Below are 24,602 nucleotides of genomic sequence, written 5' to 3'. Positions count from 1 at the left end.
CAGTCCAGAAATCCGTCCTTTTTAATCGACTCATCTATTTATCTGTCGACCCCAGATGGCCGAATTCTGCACAATTCCTCCCTAATACTGTCAGTGGAGAGGAAGGGACCCTCCTGGCCTCTGCAGCTTTGTTCTCTGACTTTCCCAACAGGCACCCCACCCCCACTCGGCTCCGCAAGACTGTTCTCCAAATACGCTTCGCCTGGTTCCTCTGTTGCCTGTGCTGGTCACCATAAAACATCTCAGCGGGAGCCTGACTCTGCCACGTGCCAGCTGCAAGCAGTGACCTCAGGAACGTCACCTTCCCCTTGGGGCCTCGGTTGCACCATCTGTAAAATGGTCCGTCTCAAATTACACAAGGGGAGGTCCAAGTAGTGCTTCAATACGCGACTGGATTTGCTCCCAGGAGGAACAGCTCGCCCCTGAATGAGAGTGGCCGCCACCTGTCATTTCCCGCGGTTTAATATCGGCGCCCCTTCTCAGCATCATCCAGCTGAGCGCCAGGAGAGGCAGAAACGCACCCCCAGGGCTGACCTGTCACGCAGGGAAAACAGCAGTTTCTCCACCTGGTGTTCCGTGTCAAACAAGCAGCCGAGTTCGCTAGCACTGCCACCCCTCCCAGGGCACCGCACACGCCCCCAAAACCACGTGAGTCAGCCCAGCGAGGTGAGCGTCTCCTCAGGGGTCTCCTCTCAGGACCTCTGGCCGCACCTGCGATTTCCCTACAGGCATGTTTGGGTGAGGGCTGGGCTTGTCCGCTTCTCTTCCCGAGTGGAAGCCAGTTGTCAAAACAACAACTAAACAACAGTCACTACCTTGTAGGAACACCTGGGAGCATTAAATAAGGACTTCTGCTTCCAGGCTGGTTCTCAAAAGTGAATCAAGACCAACCACTCGGCAGGGCATCTAGGTCACCAGGCTAGACCACTCATCTGGCTTCTCTCGCCTCTCCCCTCCCCACTGGCCCAGAACAGGGCCCTCCAGCCAAGGCCGGCTCCCATGCTCCGGAGCACCCACTCCGCGCTGTCACTCTCGGCCCTGCCTTTCCATGGGCTGTGTCCTCCCCTAGTAACGCCCTTCTGTCTGGTGCCACGTGGCATACTGTGGTCATGCAAGGCCTCTGGGAGAGTTTTCTGAACTCTGTGTGTCCAAAGCATCTTCAGGAGACCCTGCCGACGGACGCAGGATGTGTCTCCCCGCTGGCCCGGGTGCCTGTTCCCGGGTGGGACAGAGTGCGGCCCATCTCTGGGTCCCCAGGGCCCAGCTGGGGCCTGAGCCACAGGAAAAGTCCATAACTCTCTCACGACGGAATGAACACACTTTCGATTCTTGGTTTTCAGTTGCTTAGAGGTTTTCCCGGGACTTCCCCTGACGTCAAATATTCTCGCCTGGGCCTCTCTGCCACTCAGCGGGGCTGGAAGGGGTTTGAAAACGCGAGTTTCTCAAATGGACTAGAAAGAGCAAAGGGAAAACAAGAGGTCAGCCCCCAGCGGCCTTAAGGAGTTGGGGGCTATCGTAGCCATGAGATGATGGGTATGACCGGAACCTACTGTGGCGATGGCTTCACAACATGTAAATCCAACCAGCACGCTGGACACTTTAGACAGCGGGGCGTATCAGTTACTTCTCAACAAAACTGGACAAAGAAACTCACAAATTTTAAGGTAATTTATATGTTCACAGTCTCACCTGCTACATTGTAAGATTCTAAGAAATTGACACTGTCTTACTTATATTTGTATCACTAGCACCTGTCATAATATTTATGAATACAAAGTAAAGTTAATTAAAGAAAAAACAAGTTGGGGGCATCCCTATTCCCCAGACACTCCCGGCAGGCCCGGTGCTCAGCCATGACCCTTGCAGGCCTGGCCGCACGGGATCGGCTGGCCCAGAGAAGACCAGAGGTGCATGGGCATCGGGGCCGAGAGGCAGCCCCTGTGCACGGTCCGGAGCTGCGGCTTTCCCAGCTTTGTCTCTTTCACGGTGAGAGGCTCCACTGCATGTCTGGACTGTTTAATGTGACTAACTTGTCCCTGAAAGGACTTTATTATGGCCATCACTAATAAGACACATTAAGAAGAAATATCTGCATCAAGCTTTTCAATATACCACACTGCTTTCTCCTACATGTGCCAGCTAACCCAGGAGGCACCACAGTCCCCATTTTACAGATGGGGCAACTGAGGCCCAGGCAGGAGATGGGACTCCTCCGAGGTCGCACATCGCACAGCCAGGAAGCAGCAGAGCAGGGACTCTTCTTTTTTTTTTTTTTTTTGAGGAAGATTAGCCCTGAGCTAACATCTGCCGCCAATCCTCCTCTTTTTGTTGAGGAAGACTGGCCCTGAGCTCACATCCGTGCCCATCTTCCTCTACTTTATATGTGGGATGCATACCACAGCATGGCTTTTTGCCAAGTGGTGCCATGTCCACACCTGGGATCTGAACCAGCGAACCCCAGGCTGCCGAAGCAGAACGTGCACACTTAACCACTGTGCCACCGGGCCGGCCCCTGGGGAACTCTTCTCTTGACAGCACTAGGACAGGAAGAGTGGTTCTGAGAGAACCCAATGTGGCCTGACGTGTCAAGGTGCTGTGTGACCTTGGGCGGGTTACTGCACCTCTTTAAGCCTCAGGAGTTTATCTGAACTCGCTGTTCATCTGGAGTTCTAATTAAGGGTTCCACTCTCCCATAGGCACACCTCTTTCTTTCTTCCCACCCAGAGAAGCCTCTTGCCTGATGGCTGCATGAAACTTTCACAGTCCTTTTGGCTCCTCCCTGTTTCACACAGTTTTTCCAAAGCAGGTAGCAACCACCAAGGATGTCAGGTAGCTGACTCATGTGCCACCTTCTCCTATCCTGCACCCTTGACAGACATTGCTAGTTGATCACAGCATCCTACCCACTGATTAGGACTCCGCTTTGGATTCCTCATCAGAACACTGTCTCTCTCTGGGCCTGAGTAACTTAATGGACAAGAGAAAGAGAAAGCTCTCGTGTCAGGGAGATGGTGGGGCAGGCAGGACGCCCAGAACAGTCTAGGGGAGGCAGTGAGGCAAGCAGAAGCTTGAAGTGCCACTTGCCCCTGGAAATATAAATAAGAACCACATCCCGCTCACTGTGGCAGGACACAGCAGCCCTGGTGAGACCCCACAGGGCCAGAGCTCAGGGATGAGGAAAGAAGTGAGGATGGGGGACTCGGAGAGTGAGAGAGAACACCTGTGCAAGGTGAGGTGGGAGCCAAGCCAGGGCTGGGAAGGAGGAGTGGAGGAGCAGGCCGATCAGAACAACCTCTGCCTACCCCTCCAGAGGAAGCCAGGGGGCCAGGTCCATAGCTTGGGCTGCTGCAGGGGCCGGCCCTTTTCCTGAGCACACACAGACCCAGTGGGGCCTGTGAGCTTCTGCCCATTTTACAGAGAATAGCACAGAGAGGGAGACCCCTCACACCAGGGCACCCAGCTCCCAAAAGCAGAGCTGAGACTCACGCCCCAAGCTCACACTGCCACGCCAGAAGCTGCCCAGGGAAGTGATTCCAGATCCTTGTTTTACAGGTAAAGAAAGTGAAGGACCCAGAGAAAGGAAGCGACATGTCCAAGGTCTTCTGAGAAGGTGGTGGGGTGCCCGAGGATGGCTGGGTCTGCAACCCAGGGTGCCCCAGGGAGCCACCTGCTCCAAACCCAGAGGCTGTTTGCAGCCCCAGGGACCCAGGAGGTTCCTGCTTTGGGAGCTGGGTTTCTGGACTCAGCTATCTGCTGGCTGAGAACAGACTAACAGATGGGAACACCTTCCAGAAACCTCTCAGGTTTCACTGCAGTGGGCAGCTCTGGTCTTTGAAAGGCCCCGTCAGTGTCTGAAAAAAAGCCCTGTGCTATTGTGGTTTATAATAAGAAACATATATTTGGCCTTAATGGCCTTTCCTGGCACAGAGCTCCTAAAACCTTCGGGATTTCCTAAGCGGAGAGAGCAATAAAGGTGTCTTTTGTTATGTTAATGAGGCAGCTTTGAGAAGGCCCCTAAGGATGGGGCTGGTGAGGAGAATCGACCACAAGGTTAGAGGGTTGAACTTTCCGTCCCACCCCCTGGACCTCTGGGCTGGGCAGGGGGCCTGATGTTGAGTTCCATCACCAGTGGCCAGTGAGTTCGTCACTCATGCCCAGGTGATGAAGCCTCCAGAAAAGTCCAAAGGAACAGGGTTCAGAGGGCTTCCGGATGGGTGAACGCGTGGAGATCTGAGGAGGGTGGAGAGGTGCTCGGAGAGGACACGGGGGCTCTGGGCCCCCTCCCCAGACCCTGCCCTGTGCATCTCCTGCAGCCGGCTGTTCCTGAATTAGATCCTTGTGCAATACACCGGGAATCTAGTGAGTAAAATGCTTCTCTGCGTTCTGTGAGCCCCTGTAGCAAGCTGATCGAACCCAAGGAGGCGGTCGTGGGAACCTCCAATTTACAGCTGGATTTACAGCCAGTTGGTTGGAAGCTCAGGTGATCACCTGGCCTTGGATTGGCATCTGAAGGGGGCAGTCTTGTATGACCGAACCATTAACCTGAGGAATCTGACGCTATCTCCAGGTGAATAGTGTCAGAATTGAGTTAAACTGTAGGTCGCCCAGCTGGCGTTGGAGAGTTGCTTCGTGGTGTGCGGGAAGTTCCCACCCCTTTGAATTGTAGCCTCCCTCCCTGAAGAAATCCCTGTCTGATCCTGGTCCGGGCTAAGAGCCAAGACAGAAAGATACACCCACGGAATCTTCTCTCCACCTGAGGCCTGAGCTTTCCTGCCACAGGCGTGGCCATAGGAGGTGGCTCTTGCTTCCTTGGTCGTCCAGAGGCCCCATCTCCCAGTAGGTGGGAGCCTACAAGCCAGAGAGGCGGGCTGAAACCCTGGCTCCTGGCCAACACGTGGGACCTTGAGTCGGCCACTGCCCTCTTGAGCTTTAAATTTCTCACCCGTTATGGGGACAGTAATAACACTATAAGAGAAGGCAAACATTAAAGATGGAAAACCTTTTTGAGAACTACAAAGGGCCGCGCGTGCTATTACTGCCCATGTATTCAGATTACCCTGAGATACAGGTGTCAAAAATAATCACGCTAATATGAGCAACAGGAAAGCAAGAATAACTCTCATGTTTTGAGTAACAGCTACGTGTCAGTCACTGTTCTAGAACTTTCATAGTTTTTCTTCCCTGGTCCTCAAAACAGCCACAGGAGAGGGAGTCAATATCATGTCCATTTTGACAGAGGACCCTGGGTCCCAGAGAGGGTAAGTGATGTGCCCTGGGTCACACAGCAAGACACAGGCCAAATGACATTTACACCCAGACTCACTGGACCCCTGAGCTTAGGTCTTAACCACACCTCTCCTCTCCTTCAAGAGTCTGGCCCAATATTCATAACCATTTCTTGTTTACTGAGTTATTTTCTTCCCCAAATGAGGAGGGCTCGCAGCCTAGGAGCTGCTTCTCTGGGATGGACTGTTTTAAACCCTCTGCTCCCCGGGCAGGCCCTGTGGCCCAGTGGTTAAGTTCGTGCGCTCTGCTTCGGCGGCCCAGGGTCTTCCCGGTTGGGATCCTGGGTGCGGACATGGCACCGCTCGTTACGTCATGCTGGGGTGGCGTCCCACATGCCACAATTAGAAGGACCTGTAACTAGAATATACACCTATATACTGGGGGGCTTTGGGAAGAAAAAGAAGGAAAAAAAAGAAGATTGGCAACAGGTGTTAGCTGAGGTGCCAATCTTAAAAATCAATCAATCAATCAATCCTCTGCTCCCTGAAGCTCTGAAGGCAGGGGCTCCCCAGGAAGCTGCCACCACTCTCTCTCTTGATGCCTGAGGGCTGTCACTGAGGACAGGGAGGAGTGTCCATTAGGGCCATTTCTGGAGGGTCAATGATTGGGAACTTGTGCCCAGCATCTTAAAAATAAAAGCGCACACCCCTTTAGGCTAGCAATTCCAATTTCCTGAGCAGGCCAACGTGCAAGATGTTCACTGCATGCAGTCTTGCAAGATGAACCAGTTCCGGAGACTGGCTGCAGAGCAATGTGAACAGACCTAACACTGCTCAGCTGCAGACTTAAAAATGGTTAGGATGGCAAACGTCATGTTACGTGTATTTTACCACAATTACAAAGAGGAAAAAAAGATGTTCACAGCAGAGCGGTTTATAAGAAAGAAAAACTGCAAATGGCCAACTCTGATCACTAGGGGATTAATTAAATAAATGACGGTTTACTCAAACAAATCAAACAAATTAGAACAGGGGGCCAGCGGCCTGGACAGGATCCAGCCACGTGCTTTTGTAAATAAAGTTTTACTGGCACACAGCTACACACATTCATTTGCATTTTGCCTATGACTCCTAGCTTCAACAGCAGACGTGAGACCAGTGGAGGTGAGACCACATAGCCCACAAGCCCAAAATACATCCTATGCAGCCTTTAAGAAAAGTTTGCTGACCCCTGACTTAGAAGATCAAAGACCCAGAAAAATGCTCAGAAATATGTTACGGGGGGAAAGTTGGCTTCCAAACATAGTCACACTGCAAGTTTAATTTCAAAAGGAAAATTTTAAATAATGTATATTCACCCACGTTTATTATGCACTGTTACATGGTTACCTCTGGATGGTGGAACAGAGAGATGAATTATTTTTTCTTTTGACTTTTCTGTGCTCTCCAAATTTTCTGTATTAAAAATATATTATTTCCCAACAGTAACAGAAATAATTATGTGACACGATAGAGGTGTTAGCTAACACTGTGATGACAATCATATTATAATATAAATGTATCGAATCAATATGTTGCACACCTTGAACTCACACAGTGTTGTATGTCAAAACATGTAGATTTTCGACAAGGTGTTACTTTTATAATCAGGGTAAACAAACAATAGATACCATTTCTCATCGTCGTGGCCCCCCTAGGGTACAAGAGGCTCTTGCTGAACAGGTCACAGGTCAGCTGTGCTCACACCCCATCCACTGCCAGAGTTTCCATCCTGGGGGGCAGTGTGTGTGTGTGTGCGTGTGTGTGGGTGAGGGGGTTCCATGGGAATGCTCATGACAAGCCCAGAGAGACTCCTCGCTTCCTAAAATTACCCCAGACACCCGGGAGGGTGGGTCTGAGTTTCAGCCGGGAGGGTGCGGGGCTGCCCTAGTGCATCCTGCCAGAGAGACGAAACGAGAAAGTGGATCAGGGTGCTCGTCCTGATTTTGTGAGACCTGTTGAGTGCTTTCAAAACTCCGCTGTGATGACAAAGTAATCGTTACCCGGCTCCCACACTTGCTGTCTTTCTAAGCCTCCTGGTGCCATTACTGTTCCATTTCACAGATGGGGAAGGTGAGGCTCAGAGAGGCTCAGTGGTCTCTCAAGGTCACACATCTGGCACAGGGCGGAGTAAGGATGTGACCCCAGGACTTTCTGACTCTCCAGCTCCAGGAACTTTCCACTACATGGGTTGTCCCTGGTCAGGAATAATTTTTTTGGCTGGGTCATTAATAACTCAGGGTCTGCTGAACAACCAACAAACATCCGCACATCTGCCGTCTCTTCCCAAGCAGCACACAACACTGTGAGGGCTCCTGAGTGACTGTCAGCTGGGAACCTGAAGGCCTCAGTGAGAAGGGTGGCATACCCCATAGCGCTCAGACTTCAGAGGTGAAAACTCCTATTCTCTAAAGACATCTCCCTCCTAATCCCACGGCCTGCCCCTTGAAAGGGGACAGGAGCCCTGTCAGAAAGAGCCAAGAGGGCTGCTTGAAGGAGGCATCAGACAGGCATGAGAATCAACTTGCCTCTCAGCCTTGGCCGTCTCTCATGTAAAGTGGGCTCCCATCCAAGTGTCGATGGGTCAACAAGCCTTGGGAGAGAGGAACAGCGGTCAGCATCTATCTAGTGCCTAAAAAGCCAGCAGCCAGGGTGGGAGCCGAGGTCCCTTGCACAAGATTCTCTTTAGTTGGAAGAACTCACATTCCAGCTTCACAGCAGCAGGCACCTAGCTTCCCAGCTGCCCTGGGCCACTCATGAACCAGATGAGGCCTCAGGAAGGGGCTGGACCAGAAGTCTGCTCTTGGCCTGAGCAAGGAGGGGAGAGGGCAGTGATGGATGGCATGGGTACCAGGCGTGGATACCAGGGTCAGATCCACGGGGGTTCAAATCCCTCCTGCCTATGTGACCTTGGAGGGAGTCAGGCACATCTCTGAGCCTCAGTTTTCCCCATCTGTACAATGGAGATAATATTAGTGCCCACTTCACAGGGCTACTGTGAGGACTGCATGAGTCTGTAAAATGCTTAGCAGTGCTTGATACACAGCAAGCGCTCAATAAATGTATCTGTCATTTTTACCAAAAGAACAGAATCCACCTTTGTTGTAGGATAAAATGCACTACTAAGCATGAAACCTCTTGGCACCATATTGAGCATGCTGTTAAAAAGTTCAATGAACGTCACTGATGACTCCTATTGACATTTATGATGATTGTGACAATGACTCTGGAGGCTGACATGGAGTGGGGCATCTCCAAACCCACTCAGCAGCTGCCCAGGGAGGAGTCCTGATCCACCAGGGACGTGCCCGCCTGCTTCTCTGCATCTGATGTCACAGGATGAAGAACAAGTCTCCGGGGGGTCGATGGCCTGTGGCTGCTTGTGACAGAGCACCCGGGCTGGGGAGGGTGGCTTGACAAGGATGGAACGGGGTCCAGCACTGGCAGCAGCAGGCCAAATGTGCTCAGGGCTTTTCTCCTAGTCCTTGCTTCCTGTGTGACCCCAGAGCAATAGAACGCCAGCCCTGGCCCACCAGGAGCTTGGCCAGGGCACCACCTTCCCCCAGGGGGACATTTCTACGTAGGAAGCCAGGGTTTTCAAATTCCAGAACAAAATCTACCAGTGGGTCAGGAAATCAACTAAGAGGGGCAAGGCTATCATTTTTATAAAAGAGAACAGAAGAGAAGCCTGCAGACAGCCAAGATACAAGTATCACTTTGTGAAACTTTAGTTTCAGTTTCACGTGTGTACGTGTGTGAGCCGTCAAATATACGTTTACTAAGGTCATGACTAAGAGACTCTGAAAGCCCCTTGTAGCGACGGTTTAAATCAAGGTGAAGACGAATTTGCAGAAAAGTGCCGGAGTCAGACTTCTGTCCCATTAAAGCCCTTTATAAAGCATTATTGTGATCCTGAAGTGGGAGAAGCTTCTGTTAATATGAGACAATCAGCAAAATGTCCTTAAGGTCTGCAGGTTAGATAAGAGGGTTGTGGGGATGTTAAATGTCCTGGGGTTGACAACTGTGTGTGCTTATATAAGCGTGAAGGGCCCTTCCTCTTACGAAGCGCACGCTGAAGGATCCGGGGGAAGGGGCACGCTGCCTGCAATTTACTCCCCAATGATTCAGCAGAAAAAAAAGAATATTAATGTGACTATTTTTGTAGCATTTATAGAGAGAGAGAAAGCAAATGTGGCAAACGTGACCAACAGGAAAACCTAGGTGAAAGGCACACGGGAGGTCACTGTAAGATTCTGGCAACTTTTCTGAAGGTTTTCAATTTTTTAAAAATAAAAAGGTTAATAAAGAGACAATTAGGACAGTAGCCCCGATTCCTGGAGCATCATGTCGGAATCAGCTCAGGGAGGCCCGATCACCGAGCCAGGATGGGGTCCCGGCCAGGACTCCAAAAATCTGTGCTCGCCCCTTTTGCAGGGCTGCCTCCCCGTAACAGGCAAGCACAGGCGGCCAACCTGGGCTACAGACTGGCCACCCAGAGGAGACATATGGACAAGGTCCTGGGGCCTCCGGGGTTCTGTCTCCTCCTCCTCGAGCCTGGAGAGACCTTGAGATCCTAAGTGCCCCTCCTCGGGTCAGTGCAGCGCGTCCCTGAGACACCAAAGCACATTTATGTTTCGGAGGCTCCTCAGAAAGGGCTGTCGATCTGGACCTATGGCAACGGGAGGAAGCGAGGAAGAGAGAGAGGATCTGGCCAGGCGGGGGCCGCACCCCAGCTGGCGTCCTCTTCCACGTGCGCCCACCCAACTCACACCTGCTGGGAGCATGGAAAACCGGGGTTCTCAGGCGCTCACACACACACCCACGTGCTCACAGACACACACACACTTACACACTCACCCACACACCTCTTTCCTGGTGTCATGTCCCTAAAACTGTCAGTGACAAGGCCCGGCGGCAGCCTGTGCCGGGAGGGGCAGTGACCACCCCCCAGCCTGAACCAAAGGCCCTGCGAGCCCCCCACCAGCCGGGCCACGCACCCAAATCTGTGCCTGACTGTTCCCTGTGCGCGCGGGGCCAGAGAGCCCTGGGAGAGGGGCTGTGGGGGGCCCGGGACCCAAATCTGGGAGAACATGATACTCATCGACCGGTTAGGGGCTCAGAATTTCCATGCCAAGGAAACCTGGGGGACTTTGCTGAGCCAAGTGGTCTCCAAGCGAGAGGGATGCCAGGTGCACCTTTCCTTTTTTCTTTTTTTTTAAAAATAGAACACCTCCTGGTCTTTGGAACTCAGTTTGGGAAATGCCGCCAGCGGGGCAGGCCACCTCTGCTGGTCACCCCACCAGCGGGGCTGTGCTGCGAGGCTCTCCGGTTTCCTGGAATATAAAAATGCAGAAAACCAGGAGCTGGCTCCCTATCAACTAAGCTCTTACATTTCCATGACCAGTCAGTGGATTCACAGGGAAGGGAAGGGAAGGGAAGGGAGTGACGGCGGGCGCGCAGACGGCCTCCAGTGCCTTACTCTCCTCTCTGTCCCTGCAGCACAGCCGCTCGGAGGAACCAACCGCCTCAGGACCACAGCACCGCAGTCCCTCCAGGGCAGCAGGCTCACCGCAGTGCTGGACTCCCACGCTCAGCGGGTTCACCCTGGCGCCCACCGTGTCCGAGGCACTGTGCGATAGGAACAGTCAGTGAACAACTGATTGAGCACCTACTGTGTGCCAGGCCCTGTTCTAGGCACTGGGAACACAGGGAACCAGGGAGCCGAGGCCCCTGCACTCATGGAGCCTGGAACCCCATAGTCAAGGCCAACACTCAACCAAGATGCCATGGAGCCTCATCTCACGGGTGGCTCTGTGAAGGCTGGGGTGGATTAGTAATGTCTGCTACAGGTGTGGGCGGTGGAAGTGTCAGTGTACCTCCCTATCCTAGACTATACCAAGGGAAGAGGGGCAAAGGGAGAGACGTTTAATACACAAGTACAAGCGTGATGTTAAGAAAATCAGAGGAAGGAGGGTATGATTCTACCTGGGTGAAAACTTGGCAGTTGCACAAGGCCAGCCCAGCTCAGAGAAGTAGACAAGAACAGCACTAAGTCCCTATGGGTCTAGCCTGCATCCATTGCACCTGGAGACCCCCACAGTGCGGGGGTGGGGGGTTGGAGATCCCGCTGGGCTGATCCCACCCTCTACTTCCAGGGGCGGGCATGTGAGCCAGGCTTAGCCAATCAGAGGGGCTGTCACAATTGGCTCAAGGACAGGCACATGATGAAGCCTGGAGAACGAGAGTAATAACAGGGACTTATGCTAAAAATATGCGAAAAAAGAAGTCTCTTTCCAGGCTGAGACAGCTGTGCTGAGAGGGAGTATACCTTGTGTGGCCGGGGCACCCCAAGGAGAACAGAGCCAACAGAGGAGAGACATGGAGCCCAGAAATGGAGAGAAAGAGAGTCCCGATGACATCTCTCAGCACCTGGATCCAGCCATGCCTGAAGTATGACCCTAGGGCTTTTCAGTTAAAGAAGTCAGTAAATGTTCTTTTTTTAAGTCAGTTTGAACTGATTTCTGCCACTTGCAACCTTAAGAATCCAGACCTATGCCCTGTCTTGAATGTGCTGTGTAATTTTAGGCATGCCCCCTTATCTCTCTGACACCCAGGTCATCAGAAAAGTGGGGTGCAGGTGAAATGACATCTGAGGTCCCCCTGCAGCCCTGACACTCTAGTTATCAGGAGCCTCTTGCAGGGGTTAGAACCGACCCTTCCCGACCTCTGGGCATTGGGCCGGAGATGGAGAAATCCGCCCTTCTCAAAGTTAAGCCCAGAGGGCTGATTTAAAACAGAGTGCTGGGGGCTGGCCTGGTGGCGCAGCGGGTAAGTTCGAACGTTCTGCTTCTCGGTGGCCCAGGGTTTGCCAGTTCGGATCCTGGGTGCGGACATGGCACCACTTGGCAAAAGCCATGCTGTGGCAGGCGTCCCACGTATAAAGTAGAGGAACATGGGCACGGATGTTAGCTCAGGGCCAGGCTTCCTCAGCAAAAAGAAGAGGATTGGCAGTAGTTAGCTCAGGGCTAATCTTCCCCAAAAATAAATAAATAAATAAATAAAACAGAGTGCTGGGCCCCACCCCCAGCGTTTGCGTCAGCAGGTCCGAAGATTCGGCATTCTAACAAGCTCCCGGCTGATGCCTGCACTGCACATCCAGTGACCACATTTTGAGGACCCAGACTCAATCTCTTCTTCTCTTCCCTGTTGCTTGGGGCAGGTGTCCAGCACAAAAATAAAGCCCCAGGCAGGCCAGAGCCCACAGCCCCTCAGTCCTCAAAGAAGACCCTCAGTTAAGGACCGTGCCTGCGTGGATGCAAGGAGGAGCCAGTTTTTAGACAACTAAAGCACCAGGTCCCACCTTATGGCCATCCCACTGCTCACCCTTCCAGCCAGCCCTCCACCCTGGGATTTGTCTAAACAATGGGGAGACTGTAAGAGGGACACGGTGCCTCCCTGGGCTCCAGAGGCCCCCCTAAGGAGCTGTGAGCCTCCCCGCCGGCTCCCCAGCCCAGGCAGCACACCAGCACCAGATCCCGCTGTGGGCTCCGTCCTTCCACACCGCCTCGGCTGCCCTGCTGTCAGCACGGCCTGGCTGGCCCTGGGCTCTTTATGATTTACATCCGACTTGGCTGCCTTGAAAAGCCTCCTGTGGCTTTTGGACCAAGGACACCGTTCAACAGAAAACGGCTTCCCCACCAGCATCCTTTCCAAGGTGGCACTGGCCCAGAGGGCTGGCCTGGCTCAGCTGCCTCCCAGCTGTGTGACCTTGGGCAAGTTACCTGCTGTCTCTGTGGCCTGAGCTTTTCACGTGCAAAGTGGGAATAGCAATATCTTCTGTGATTAGAGATGATGCTTACAAGGCACAGGCCCGGCTTACAAAGTGTGGCAGGCGCCCATGGCTGTGGTTTGCCTCCTTTACGCAAACTGTAGTCCCCAGACCAGCAGCACTGGCATCACCCGGGAACTGGTTAGAAATGCAGAATGTCAGGCCCCACCCTAGTCCTCCTGCAGGGAACGGGGCATTCTAACAAGACCTCAGGTGTGGGCGACAGCTCTCGGGCCCGAGGAGCCCTGGGACGTGTTATTATTGCTGTCGCTATTGCGGCATCCCAATGCCGAGCCAGGAGGTAGCAACGACCCCCAGGCCTGGGGCCACGGCAGGCAGGGTCAGAGGTAAGGAAACGTTGAGGGAGGGGAGAAAAATACCCAACTAACGACAAGCCCCTCCGCAGTGCAGGAACAGGGACAGGACACAGGCCGAGGGTGTCCTACAATGAGACTTAGCGAGTAGGCACTGATCACCCAACTTAACTCGCCGGCTCAGCCAAGGGAACAATAAACCCTGAAACCATTCCAGGTCTCAGACTTGGGGCTTTCAGCACCGTCCCCTCCTTTCCGCAGAAGGCTCAATCTGTTGCTTTCAAGGAGCTCAATTCCCCTCTCTGCCCGGAGCGCGCCTCCCGTCGCTCAGAACAGAGGCCGGCAGCGGGGCTGCCCTGGAAGCAGAATGCACAGAGCAGGAAGCTGCCACCTGCCCGGTCCACCGGCAACAGGCCTCCAGGGCCGGCCGGACCTCATTGCAGGCATGGCCGCGGGCTGGGGGCACGTTGGGGAGTCTGGCCGGGGCTGCCGGGTGGGACAGAGGTACATTCAGAGAAACCAGACAAGCAGATGCAGATGCAAAAAAATCCCACGTTGAAAAATATTGGCTCGAATTGATAAAACTCTGTGTGGACAGTACAAAACACACCTGTGGCCAGAGCTGCCCCTCGCAGGGACGGGTACCGATTTTTCACACCTGGGACACAATCCTTTTAAAGCCACGCCACGCCTTCCACTGGTGAGAAGGGGAAGATGGAAACAGACTCTGCTCAGGACTGGTGACAGAGGCTGGCAGGTCTGGTGGGGGGTGTCTCTTTTTTTTCCCAAAGGTCTGTTCTGATCTATATTCTCCTACCGATGGAAGAAAAATCCACCTTGTTCTGCAGGGAAAGGTTTTTTACTAAAAGCCTACTGCTGCAGCTCTGCTCAGAACATCTCTGGAACTCCAGTTCCCAAATCGGGACGTCTCCTTTCAGAGCAAGGACTAAGACATCTTGAAAACCAGCAGGACCATAATCGCATCCTTACAGGGGGCCCACGGGAGCAGCATCCCATGCGGTGACGATGTATGCTCCCCAAGAAAAGGAAAGGTCTTCCCCCTTTTACTTGGCAGGTATTTTCCCCAAACACAAGGTTTCCTTACAGTCGGGACTGAGGACCAGAGAGGGAAAAGGACTTGCCTAGATCACACAGCAAGCCAGTGGCCAAGGGCATCCAAGGCTTGGTGCCCCAGTGATAATTCATTAAATTATTCTCTGGTCAGCTCCATGATTGAGTCTGTTTTGTTCACCTGCCGCAGCCACAGGGCCTAGAACAAATAAATATTTGTTGGATGAATAGATGGATGGATGGTGATGGGCGAATGGAATTTCCCAGCCTGGACCCACTCAGATGGTCAAACCACAGGCTCCCATTTCAGGGCAGGGGGAATCAGATGGCCTCTGCTCCTGTGCTGAGCGTCCGCTGTGCGCTAGGCCCCACGCTGGCTGCAGGAGCATGTGTCCCTGCCCTGAGGCGCTCTCAGTCGGGTGGCCGGACAAAGCCAAGACCACAGAGAGCCGAGCCCCGCCCGAGCGGGCCCACAGCGGGGCAAGATTACATCCACTTGGACTCACATAATCTTTTTTGAGTGTTTACTATGTGCCAGGCACCGTTAAGGGGCTCAAGGAAAGCTCCATGAAGCACGCAACTTCAAGCTAGCCCTTGAAGAGTGGGGACAGCAGGGCAGGGAGGCGGGGCCGGCTGAGGCCTGGGCAGGGCCGAGAGAGCCCTGCCCGTCTAGGGGTGGAAACCAGCCAGATCACAGGCAGAGGAGAGGAGAGGAGCACATGGGGTAGAAGCTGGCCAGGAGCCACACCGTGAAGGGCCTTGAAGCCCAGGCTAACAGTGTGGACTTGATTTCACAAAGCACCAGGGAGCCACTGCCGGCCTCGAGCAGGAGGCTGACGCGCCGAGAGCGGGCCCGATGGTACGGAGAGCGCCCAGAAGGCACGGAGGCTGGTGAGGTCACCCCGGAGAGGACATACCAGGTGCTATCTGGTGATGGAATGAACGTCCTTGAAATCACGGCCTGAGTCCTCCATCAGGGAAAGAGGCCACCATCTCCAGGTGCCGACTGGCTACGGGGCAAGAGAGCAGAGCCCTCAGGATCACTCCCTTCTGGGCCCTTCACCTACTAAGCGTGACTGCAGAAATCCACAGCCAGCGGCACCCCTGCACCGTGCCCCCAGCCCAGGTGAAGGACTTTCTGCTGGAAAGGGGATGGTGGAACATGGCACTTTCACCACATGCAGAGAAGAGATGAGGGAGTGGTGGGACTGTCAGACGTCCCCACTCCACACAAGGGACCCGCAGAGATGTGGCCTCCAGGCCTCTGCTTAAGGGGGAGGCTGAAGCTCGGAGGGGCCAGGGAGGACCCAAGGTGAGCAGAACCAGAACTTAGCTCCCCTGCCCCTGCTTGACACCCACCAGGCCACTCGAAACCATCTCGATTCTATTCCCCACAGGGGCCAGAGCCGCCCATGAGAAGCCCGCTCCATGCTCCTCCCTGAGCAGCCGGTCTTGCTCTCCAGGAAGCCCCAGGAAGTCCAGCTTCTGCAGGTGTCTGCGGAGTGGCCAAGTTCTAAGGAATCTTTTACGGCTCTGCCCTCTCACCCACTTTCCCATTAGCTGTGATAAAATCAGGACGCCAGAGAACGTGAGCATCAAAGTTTGACACAGGTGAAAACACTGTCCTTAAATTCACCTGTTTTACATTTATATAATCCCTGAGTGGCAGGTGGGGCTGGGAAAGAACCATGGGTTTGTGAACAACGGCCCTTTTGATGGCTTACCTTCCTGTTTTGATCCGCAGGGAGGGTTACCTCCACGGGCCCAAATCCCCCGCTCCCCAGCAAAGGCCCCCTCTCCCTCAGACCTTCCTCGGCGTCCGGGGCCGGACCGTTTGCCCGAACCTTGGCGTAAGCCACCTGTGATTGCTCATTAACCTCTTCCTGATACGGGTGCTCCCCCCTCCCGAGGCTGTGCGCTTCTCCAGCACAGGGGCTGCTTTCTCTACTTATCCCCGCCCCCCGGCCTTGGCACCACGCTTGACACACAGTAGGTGCTCAGGAGACCTTTGCGGGGCCGCCAGCAGGACAAGGACTGGCTCTGATTCCACTTCTCTGCCCATTTCCCAGATCTGTGAGCTGGGGCAAGCCTCTGTCCTGAGACTGGATGAACTCACCTAGAACATGGAGGGAAGAGCCCCCACGTCCGGCACAGGGCGTAAATGCAGGAAGGGAGATAAGGCATGATGGCTGCTCAATCAATATTGGTGCCTTCCCAGCTCAGAATGTGAAGGGCCTTGGGCGGCTTCTCTGCCCACCTTCAGGGCAAGTTCCAAGTGACTGGGTGGGAGCGGTCCCGAGCTGGTGGCAGTCAGGGCGATTAAGACAGGATGGACGAGGTCAGTGATTCCCCTGTGCAGACTAGCTGCTCAGAATGGCCTGGCAGATCTGTCTGTTCTGACAAGGGCGGGCCCACAATGGTCTGTTGTTTGAACAGAGAGTGGCAGAACCGAGAACAATTTGATGCCGTTTTCGTGAACACCAAAACAAAACTACTGAGCTTGCTAAACACCCCCTGGATCAAAGAGGATATCAAAAATGAAAGGAAAACAGATCTAGAAAGTAATAAAGAAGAGGTATGTCCCTGGAGCCATGGGAAGGGTACAGTTAAAGCCGTATGCAGAGGGCAGTGTATACTCTTAAAGGCCTTTATTATCACAGCAACAGAGATAGAGGACAGACGTCAGTCAGTCAGACGGAGGACTGAAGATTCGATTGCATTTTTCTTTAATGATCTTTAAGGATCATTTTAGTTTAAACGGTTTTGTATTGCTTGAGGTGTATTTTTTTTTTAACTAATAGAATCCTTTGGCAGTTTCTTATAAAATTAACTTACATCTACCCTACGACCCAGCAGTCCTACTCCTAGAGAAATGAAAATATAAGTCCACAAAAAGACTTGTACACAAATGCTCACAGCAGCTTTATTCATAATTGCCCCAAACTAGAAACAGCCCAAACATCATCCATCAAGAGGAGAGTGGATAAATACACTGTGGTACGTCCATACACTGGAATACTACTCAGCAATGAAAGGAACGGACTACCGATTCACTCTCCACAGCATGGATGGATCTCAAACACATCGGGCAGGAAGAGTCCATGCCACCCGGTCCACGTGTGTGAGGCTCCAGGCTTCGCAAAACCGAGCGACGGTGACAGAAATCAGAGACTGGTTGCTCTGGGAGGTGACGGGCACAAGACAGTTTTCGGGGGCACTGGAAATGTTCTCTATCTTGATCTCGGTGGTGGTTACACAGGTGTATAAATTTCTCAAAACTCATCAAACTGTAACAGAATCTTTGCATTTCACTGCATGTAAATTATATCTCAATTTAAAAATATTTTTTAAGAAATCACATGAGAAAACTTTAAATGATGCAGATTCCCAGACTCCACCCCCTGGGGATGCTGATGCAGCGTGTCCAGGCCGGGCCTGAGACTCTGAATTTGTGGGAAGTTACTCAGGTAGTTCTGCTGCCTAGCCCCTGCCCCCTTCATCCTCCTCCCCTCTTATCGTTTTGGGTGATTTGTTGTTTGTATGTTGGTTTTTACAAGAGAGTCGGTTGACTCATAGAGCGTCAGAAACAGAACAGAACAGCAATGTTCCTTCTCTGCCCTCTCCCCCCACCCTAACCCCAGCCCCTCTGCTCAGGTTTCCAAGTGAAGCCTCTGACCAGGCAAGGTGGAAGGGAAACCCGGAGCTCTGTCCAGGACTGACATAACTCACCCTGAAGACGCCAGGGCTTCGTGCTCCCTGGGAGGTCAAAGCCAACAAGTTAATGGCCCGTGTACCTGTTAAAAGGCATGGCCAGGCCTTCACCCTGTGTTTACAAAAATTGCTCAGGGCAAGATTCACTGGCATGGAACATGCTTTGTGCCCCGACCAGCAGTGGCTCAGCCTGAATCTCAGCCTAGTTCCTCACTCACCATTGGGGCTCTCCGGGCTCCTGGGTTTCACTGGCTGCTCCATCGCTGTCCCCAAACCCAGTGGGATGCTATTTTGATCCCTGTTGCCCTCAGAATAGAGCCTGAGCCCATTTACCCAGCGCTCAAGGCACTCCATCACTTGCCCTGTTCCTCTCTGCAGCTGGAACCCTCGGAGGCTTGTGCTGCGAAAGCGCTCAGCTATTTCATGCCTCGGGGCCTCTCCCCCTGCTTTGGCCTGGCCAGGAATGCCAGCCCATCCTGGTCCTCCACTCACAAAAGACGCCAAGGCCAACATCACTTCCTCTAAGAGGCTGAAGTGCCCCCTGCCTACGACCCAGCCATCCAAGCACACTGCTCCCCCGAGTCTTCACAGCACCCCACAGACGTGGTCAGAGCAGCTGCCACACCGTCCCAGCTCCCGCTGGGCTAGGAGCTCCTCGAAAGCCAGTATTCTAGCCCGAATGCAGTGCCTGGCCAGAACCGACCTTGGCAAGGCTGATCAACGACTAGATGAGGCACATTACAAACAGCTCTCGTTCACACTCTGGGCATTTCCACATCCGCGGTTTCTCCCAGACCCGTGAGTTCAAGATAAGCTGGCCAAGGTGGAGCAGAGAGATGCAGCCCCAAAGAATCTGATTCTGTCTTACGACCTCCTGCAGAAGTGGGGCATCGGCCCACACCTGCCAGGGTGACCCTGGGGTTCCAAGGCCAGCCTCAGCTCCCACCCAGAGCCCTCCTGCTGCAGCCGAGCTGCGTTTCAGGCTCGTGGTCATTTATTTTTCAGCTCCTGCCTACATACAGGAACGTGTTCAAGGACTCACAAGTGTCTTATCATTTCCGGACCTCTGGAAAGACTTTCAGAGAAGTGCACAGCTCCCAAATCCTCTGACAGGTTGACAGGCAGGCCAGCTGGAGCTCGGAAACACCATGGCAGAGCCCAGACTGCCTCCTGGGGGGCTGACACTTGTGTAGGAGGAGGGTAGGGATTCCCGAGAAGGCACAGAGAAGACGGGAGCAGGGACAACTACGGACAGACATGAGGTGCCAATGGGCCCCTGCACTCACCCTCCAGCCCTGAGGATGGGGCACCTTTGTCCCTTGTTTTCCCCAGATCCTGGTCCAATTTTGGCTCCCCAGGACATCAGTGACTAAGGTTCCACGGGGCCAAAACTCACAGCTGGCCAAGTGAGGCCTTTGAAGCCCAATCCTGCGGCTGTCCAATCCAGGCAAAGTCCTCCGGGCAGCTCTCAGTTTGCCCATCTGTAAAATGGGCACTACCCACTAGGCCCTCCAACTCTGCAGAGCAGATGTGACCCAGTCACGGCAGGACGAGATGGGGGACAGGGCAGGGAGGTCGACGGTGGCTGCGCCTCGGGTCAGGCTGTGCAAGGGTATCCTTGGAGGACAGAGCTGGGGAGTGCGTCTTGGCCTCAGCCGCACCCCGCAATGACCTGGGGCCTCGTGACACCCTCTAATCGGCAGCTCTGAAGCCGAGCCTGGCTTTACAGCTTACCACAGGCTTATTCAGCCTCATCTCCCTCAATCCCCTCAAGGACGCAGTGGGGCTGGCATGGGCGTCCTTGCTGCCCAGATAGCCAAGCGGAGGTTCGGAGAGGCTGAGGAAATCACCCAAGGTCGCCGCCGACTCAGACCGAGACAGCGCACTGGGACTCAGCTCCCTAGGGACAAGCTCCTGCCTCTCAGTCCCTGCTGGCCCCATAGCCGGTCTACTCCGCCCATTTTACAGATGAGGAAACTGAGGCCAAAAAAGGTCGTTGCCCAAGCTCCACTGGGACTGAGCCAGGCCTAAGACCTCTAGCCATTCTGCCAGTCCCACCCTAAGGTGGGTTCTTGGCCAGTGCCCTCGGGCCCCCTCGGATCCCCCCAACACCATCCCGATGAAGTTCCTGTCCCCACTGCACCCCACACCTCCTCATGCCCACCGCACGCTCCCGGGTAGCTCCCGTCAGAGGGAGCAGGCGGTTGCTAAGCGCTCTCCTGCTCTCTCTCATAAAAATAAACTCCTTCTGGCCAGGAGACTCTGGATGAGATCCCCTCCCTTCCAGCCAAGAAAAAATGAAAAAGAAATTTCAAAAAGATCTCCTCCATGACATTTATTTGAACGTCAACAGTGCCAAAGCGTGGGCCAACTTACCGAAGTCCAAATGGAGCCACGCGCCACTGACCCTCAGCCCAAAGACCCTCCATGCGAGTGTCTGGGCGGTTGTGGAGCTGATTTATGTTCCAGGCAGGAAATGGGGGCCCGGGCTGCCTCCCAAGCTTTTGGGGCTGGTCCTGGGGGAGGCTTGCATCTGGCAGAGGCCAGGCAGTGATCAAAATAGCCGGTGGCCAGCCCAGCACACACCTCCCTGAGAGCCCAGGAGCGTGCCCCGGGTTCCCCTCCGCGCCAGGCTGAAGCTCTGGGGCTGTCAGGAGGTCCCTGAGGTTCTCTCTGGCTTCCCTGGTGGGAGGGGGATGAGACACTCTTGCCCAAAAGAGGAACCCTCAGAAAGAAGGGGAAAAGTCTAAAGGAGGATGTGTCCTGCCGGCCCTGCCTACTGCCCACTTGGCCCCCAGCTGTCCCTCCGGGCCTCTGTCCTGCCACTCAAGGCGACTGGATGTTGGCACTGCCACCTGCACGCTGTGCACGGGCAGCGCTCTTGGAGCCTCACCGCCCTATCGCCTCTCCCCACTCAGCCTGCCCTGGAGAAGGAGCTCTGGCCGTCCGGCCCTGTAGGCACCCGGGACACTCCCTCAGGTGCAGCCCAGGACACACAAGTGCCCGCAACCAGGGACCCCGGGACACAGCTACCCTCGGGGACACACGTGCATAGCCAGGTGCTCGGAGACACAGTCACACACACACAGGTGCACACCGGCACACCCCAGGACACACAAGCGCACACACCTAAAGACACAGCGACACAGCCACACTCAGGTATGAGAGACACACGCCGCCACACACCATGCACAGCCCAGGACACAGAGAAGGGCAGGCAGACACCGGGGCACACAAGTGCACGCTGCTGGGGACATGGAGAAACAGCCACCCTCAGAAACACACAGACACACACAAGGACACGGAGATACACACAGACACCCAGTGAGCCTGAGACACCGATACGGACAGACACACACCTGCCGCCCACTCGAGAAGCCGAGCCCTCTCCCAGGGGAAACAATAACAGCCCGCCGGCGGGACTTAGCAGGCGACGCTCCGGCCCGCCCTCGGTGGTGAAAGGGGCGCCGGCACGGGCCGCCCGGCCGGCTGCAGCGCGGGCTCCGGCAGAGGCCCCCTCTCCCGCGGGTACCTGGGGTGGCCGCGGCGCTGCGCTCGGCTGCGCTCGGTTCCACGCGCCGGGGACTGCCCGCCCGCTGGGTCTCCGGCCCGCGGCGTGCGCGCTCCGCTCCTCCTCGGCGGGGCTCGGCGGCCGGGCTCGCGGTCCTCGGGGCTCGGCGCTGGCCGGCGAGCGGGGCTGCGGCCGGGCCCGGAGCTCGGCGCTGGCGGCTGCGCGGAGGAAGCGGTAATTTATAAGCGGCTTCTTCCTGACCTCGCGTGTCTGTTGTCTGAGCAGGCAGCGCTCAGCATCACCCATCCTGCTAGGTGGAAAAATACCAGCTCGGCCGGGCCGGGGGCGGGGCCGGGGCGGGGCCGGGAGCCCAGCCCCGCCCCACACGCGGACACACACCCCACACACCACACCACACCGCACGCACGCGCACACACACACACCCCCCACACATCACACGCACGCGCGCACGGGCTCGGACACACAAAGAGCCCGGGCTCTCCGAGCGCGCGCATGCCCTCGCGCCGCGGGCGGACGCTGGGCCCGCCGTTCCCCATCAGAGCGCTCTTTTCGAGGAAAGCTTTTCCCTCCAAACCCTGGTGCCAAGGCACACGGCGCCGGTCCTGGGGGGGGGGGGGGCGCCCTCCTGCCTTCGGATGAAGAGCAACAGAGCCCTGACCCCGACTCCCTCCCTCCCCGCCAGACGCCCAGCCACCTGGCGCAGGGGAGGGGGCCAGGGCTCCTGGAATGGCCAGGTCCAAACCGCAGCATTGGTCCTCCTCTGCAATCGTCCAGGCCTTCTGGGCCTCGGTCTGCTCCCCTGGAAAATAGGCCCAGTAACCCCACCCGCGCCGCCTCCTCAGGGTGACTTGAGATTGTGATGTGAAGCCAGTAAAGAGCTCCCCTGATGCTTGGTTTGCCCCAGCTGAGTGACCTTGGGGGAGTTACTCAGGCTCTCTGTGCCCGAGTTTCCTCATCTGTAACATGGAAATAAAAATAAGAAGACCTATCTCCTCTGGCTGCTGTGAAGATCCAAGGTTAACAGTGTAAAGAGCTCAGAACAACACCCGGCACTTAGGAAGTGCCAAACGAGTGTCAGCTACTGTGACTATTTTTAAATGAAAATGGGGAATGTGCCATTATTCTTGTCCTTATTTGCATAAGCGAGTCCTCAGGGACCATCTTCCATATCGATGCCCTGGCTGGGCGTGAGGCGGAAGCGCTGTGTGACTTCCAGCAAGGCCTTTCCCCTCTCTGAGCCCCAGTTTTCTCCTCTCTTTCTCTCATGCCCTCTCTGCACCTGGGAGGCTGTGTAGAGAACACGTAGATCCCTTCACCTTTTCGATGGAGAATAAAAGAAGAAATACAAACAGGCCCCACCAAAGGCATCCCCTACATCAGACCTGACGCAGCCTGGATCCGCTGCCTGCCCTCTTCCTGAGCAGCCCCGTGTGGACCAGTCATCTCTCCCTGGTTTCCTCATTGAGGCCCCCTGCTGTCTGGCTCCCTCTTAGCCTTCTAACAGGCTACGCTCGCCCCAGCTTGCCAAGCAAGACACTGGCCACTGCTGGCACGTGCCCTCTCTTGCCTTCCTCTGGTGCCTTCCCTGCCCTTCTCTGCTGGCCCCAGGTGCCCCTTCCTCCAGGAAGCACCAGGGACCAGCAGCACCTGCAGCATCCCAGCGGCCCCAAGTGGCATCCACTTCTGGGCACCTCAGCTCTCTCCTTTGAGTTCAGGGTAACTGCGCCCCTTTTCTAGGCAAGGAAGCCCAAGCCACAGAGAAGTGATGGGTCCCCCTGTCTCTCCCCTTCTCTCACGTGAGTGAGGGTCCTCCATGAGCTGAAGGAGCAGAGGGCAAGCACAAATTCCCCAGACTCCGTGTGTGTGTCACTGCGCAGAGCACAAAGCGGCAGGGCATAGTGTGGGGAAGGGACCCTGGAGTGGAGGTCTGCACCCCCGCGGGCGGGCTTTGACTAAGGCCAGGGACTGAAGGGAAGAGTGGAGGGAGCACGTTCCGGGCAGAGGACGCTGCCCTGCAGAGGCCTGCTGGCGAGAGTGGAGCCCTGAGCACAGGCGATATAGGCCCAGCGGAGGGTCCCCGAGAGCCTGGGGGGCAGTGGAGGCCACAGAGGAGATGGGGAGGGGCCTGTCCAGGGCTGCAGCTTGGAGAGGCCCATTGGATGGTCTGACGTTGAGGCAGGCCAGTGTGGCACAGATGGTGTTGGCCCCGGACACACGGACGAGGCTCATCCAGCCATCCGTCTTCCTCCTGTAGACTATCACCTCCGTGAGGGACGAGATCGTGTCCTTTGTGCCCGGTCGAGTCCCGGGGTCCATTACAGGGCCTGGTGCATAGTAGGTACTCAATAAACATTTGCTGCCTTTCTTTTATTTAACAAACTCTATATAGTGCTCAGCTCCGTGCTAGGCGTGGTTCGGTGCATTTATGTATGTTAATGCTTTGAATCTTCACAACGGCCCTATGAGGTCGGTACTATTAATCTCTCCCATTTACAGAAAGGAAAACTGAGCCAACAGAGAAGTTAAGTAACTTGTCCAAGGTTGCTCAGCCGGCCGGCAGTAGAGCTGGAATTCAAACCCAGGCCATCTGGTTCCGGAGACCACAATCTTGTTTTATTTTCTATTTTATTTTTTTATTGGGGTTATGACAGTTTACAACCTTGTGGAATTTCAGTTGTACATTATTATCTGTCAGTCATATTCTAGGCTCAGCCCTTCACCCTTTGTGCCCACCCCCACCGCCCTTTCCCCTGGTAACCATTAATCTGTCAGAGACCACAATCCGGAGTGAGGGGATTCAAGGCCTCTAGTAGTTGCCAGACAAAAACGCACCCCAGAGCAGGAGAGGGAGAGAGAAGGCAGGAGAGCCGGAAGTGCTCCAG

General features: G+C 54.9%; 1 protein-coding gene across 3 annotated transcripts in view; it reads right to left on the bottom strand.

Moving 5' to 3' along the window:
• The window catches only part of SLC6A6 (solute carrier family 6 member 6), a 79,464-nt gene extending 57,492 nt beyond the window's left edge, over positions 1 to 21,972 (bottom strand). The window contains exon 1 of one of the 3 annotated variants that reach the window (XM_023619905.2): positions 21,721 to 21,972. The gene's annotated coding sequence lies outside the window, so the exon portion shown is untranslated. Of the gene's footprint in view, positions 1 to 20,564; positions 20,904 to 21,547; positions 21,661 to 21,720 lie in introns of those variants that run through there. The other 2 variants (XM_070238421.1, XM_070238422.1) reach the window with 2 other exon arrangements.
• Positions 21,973 to 24,602: the final 2,630 nt, after the last annotated feature.

Source organism: Equus caballus, chromosome 16 (genome assembly GCF_041296265.1).
Source record: "Equus caballus isolate H_3958 breed thoroughbred chromosome 16, TB-T2T, whole genome shotgun sequence".
Classification (NCBI taxonomy): Eukaryota; Metazoa; Chordata; class Mammalia; order Perissodactyla; family Equidae; genus Equus; species Equus caballus.
This window is presented reverse-complemented; position numbering and strand designations above follow the sequence as displayed.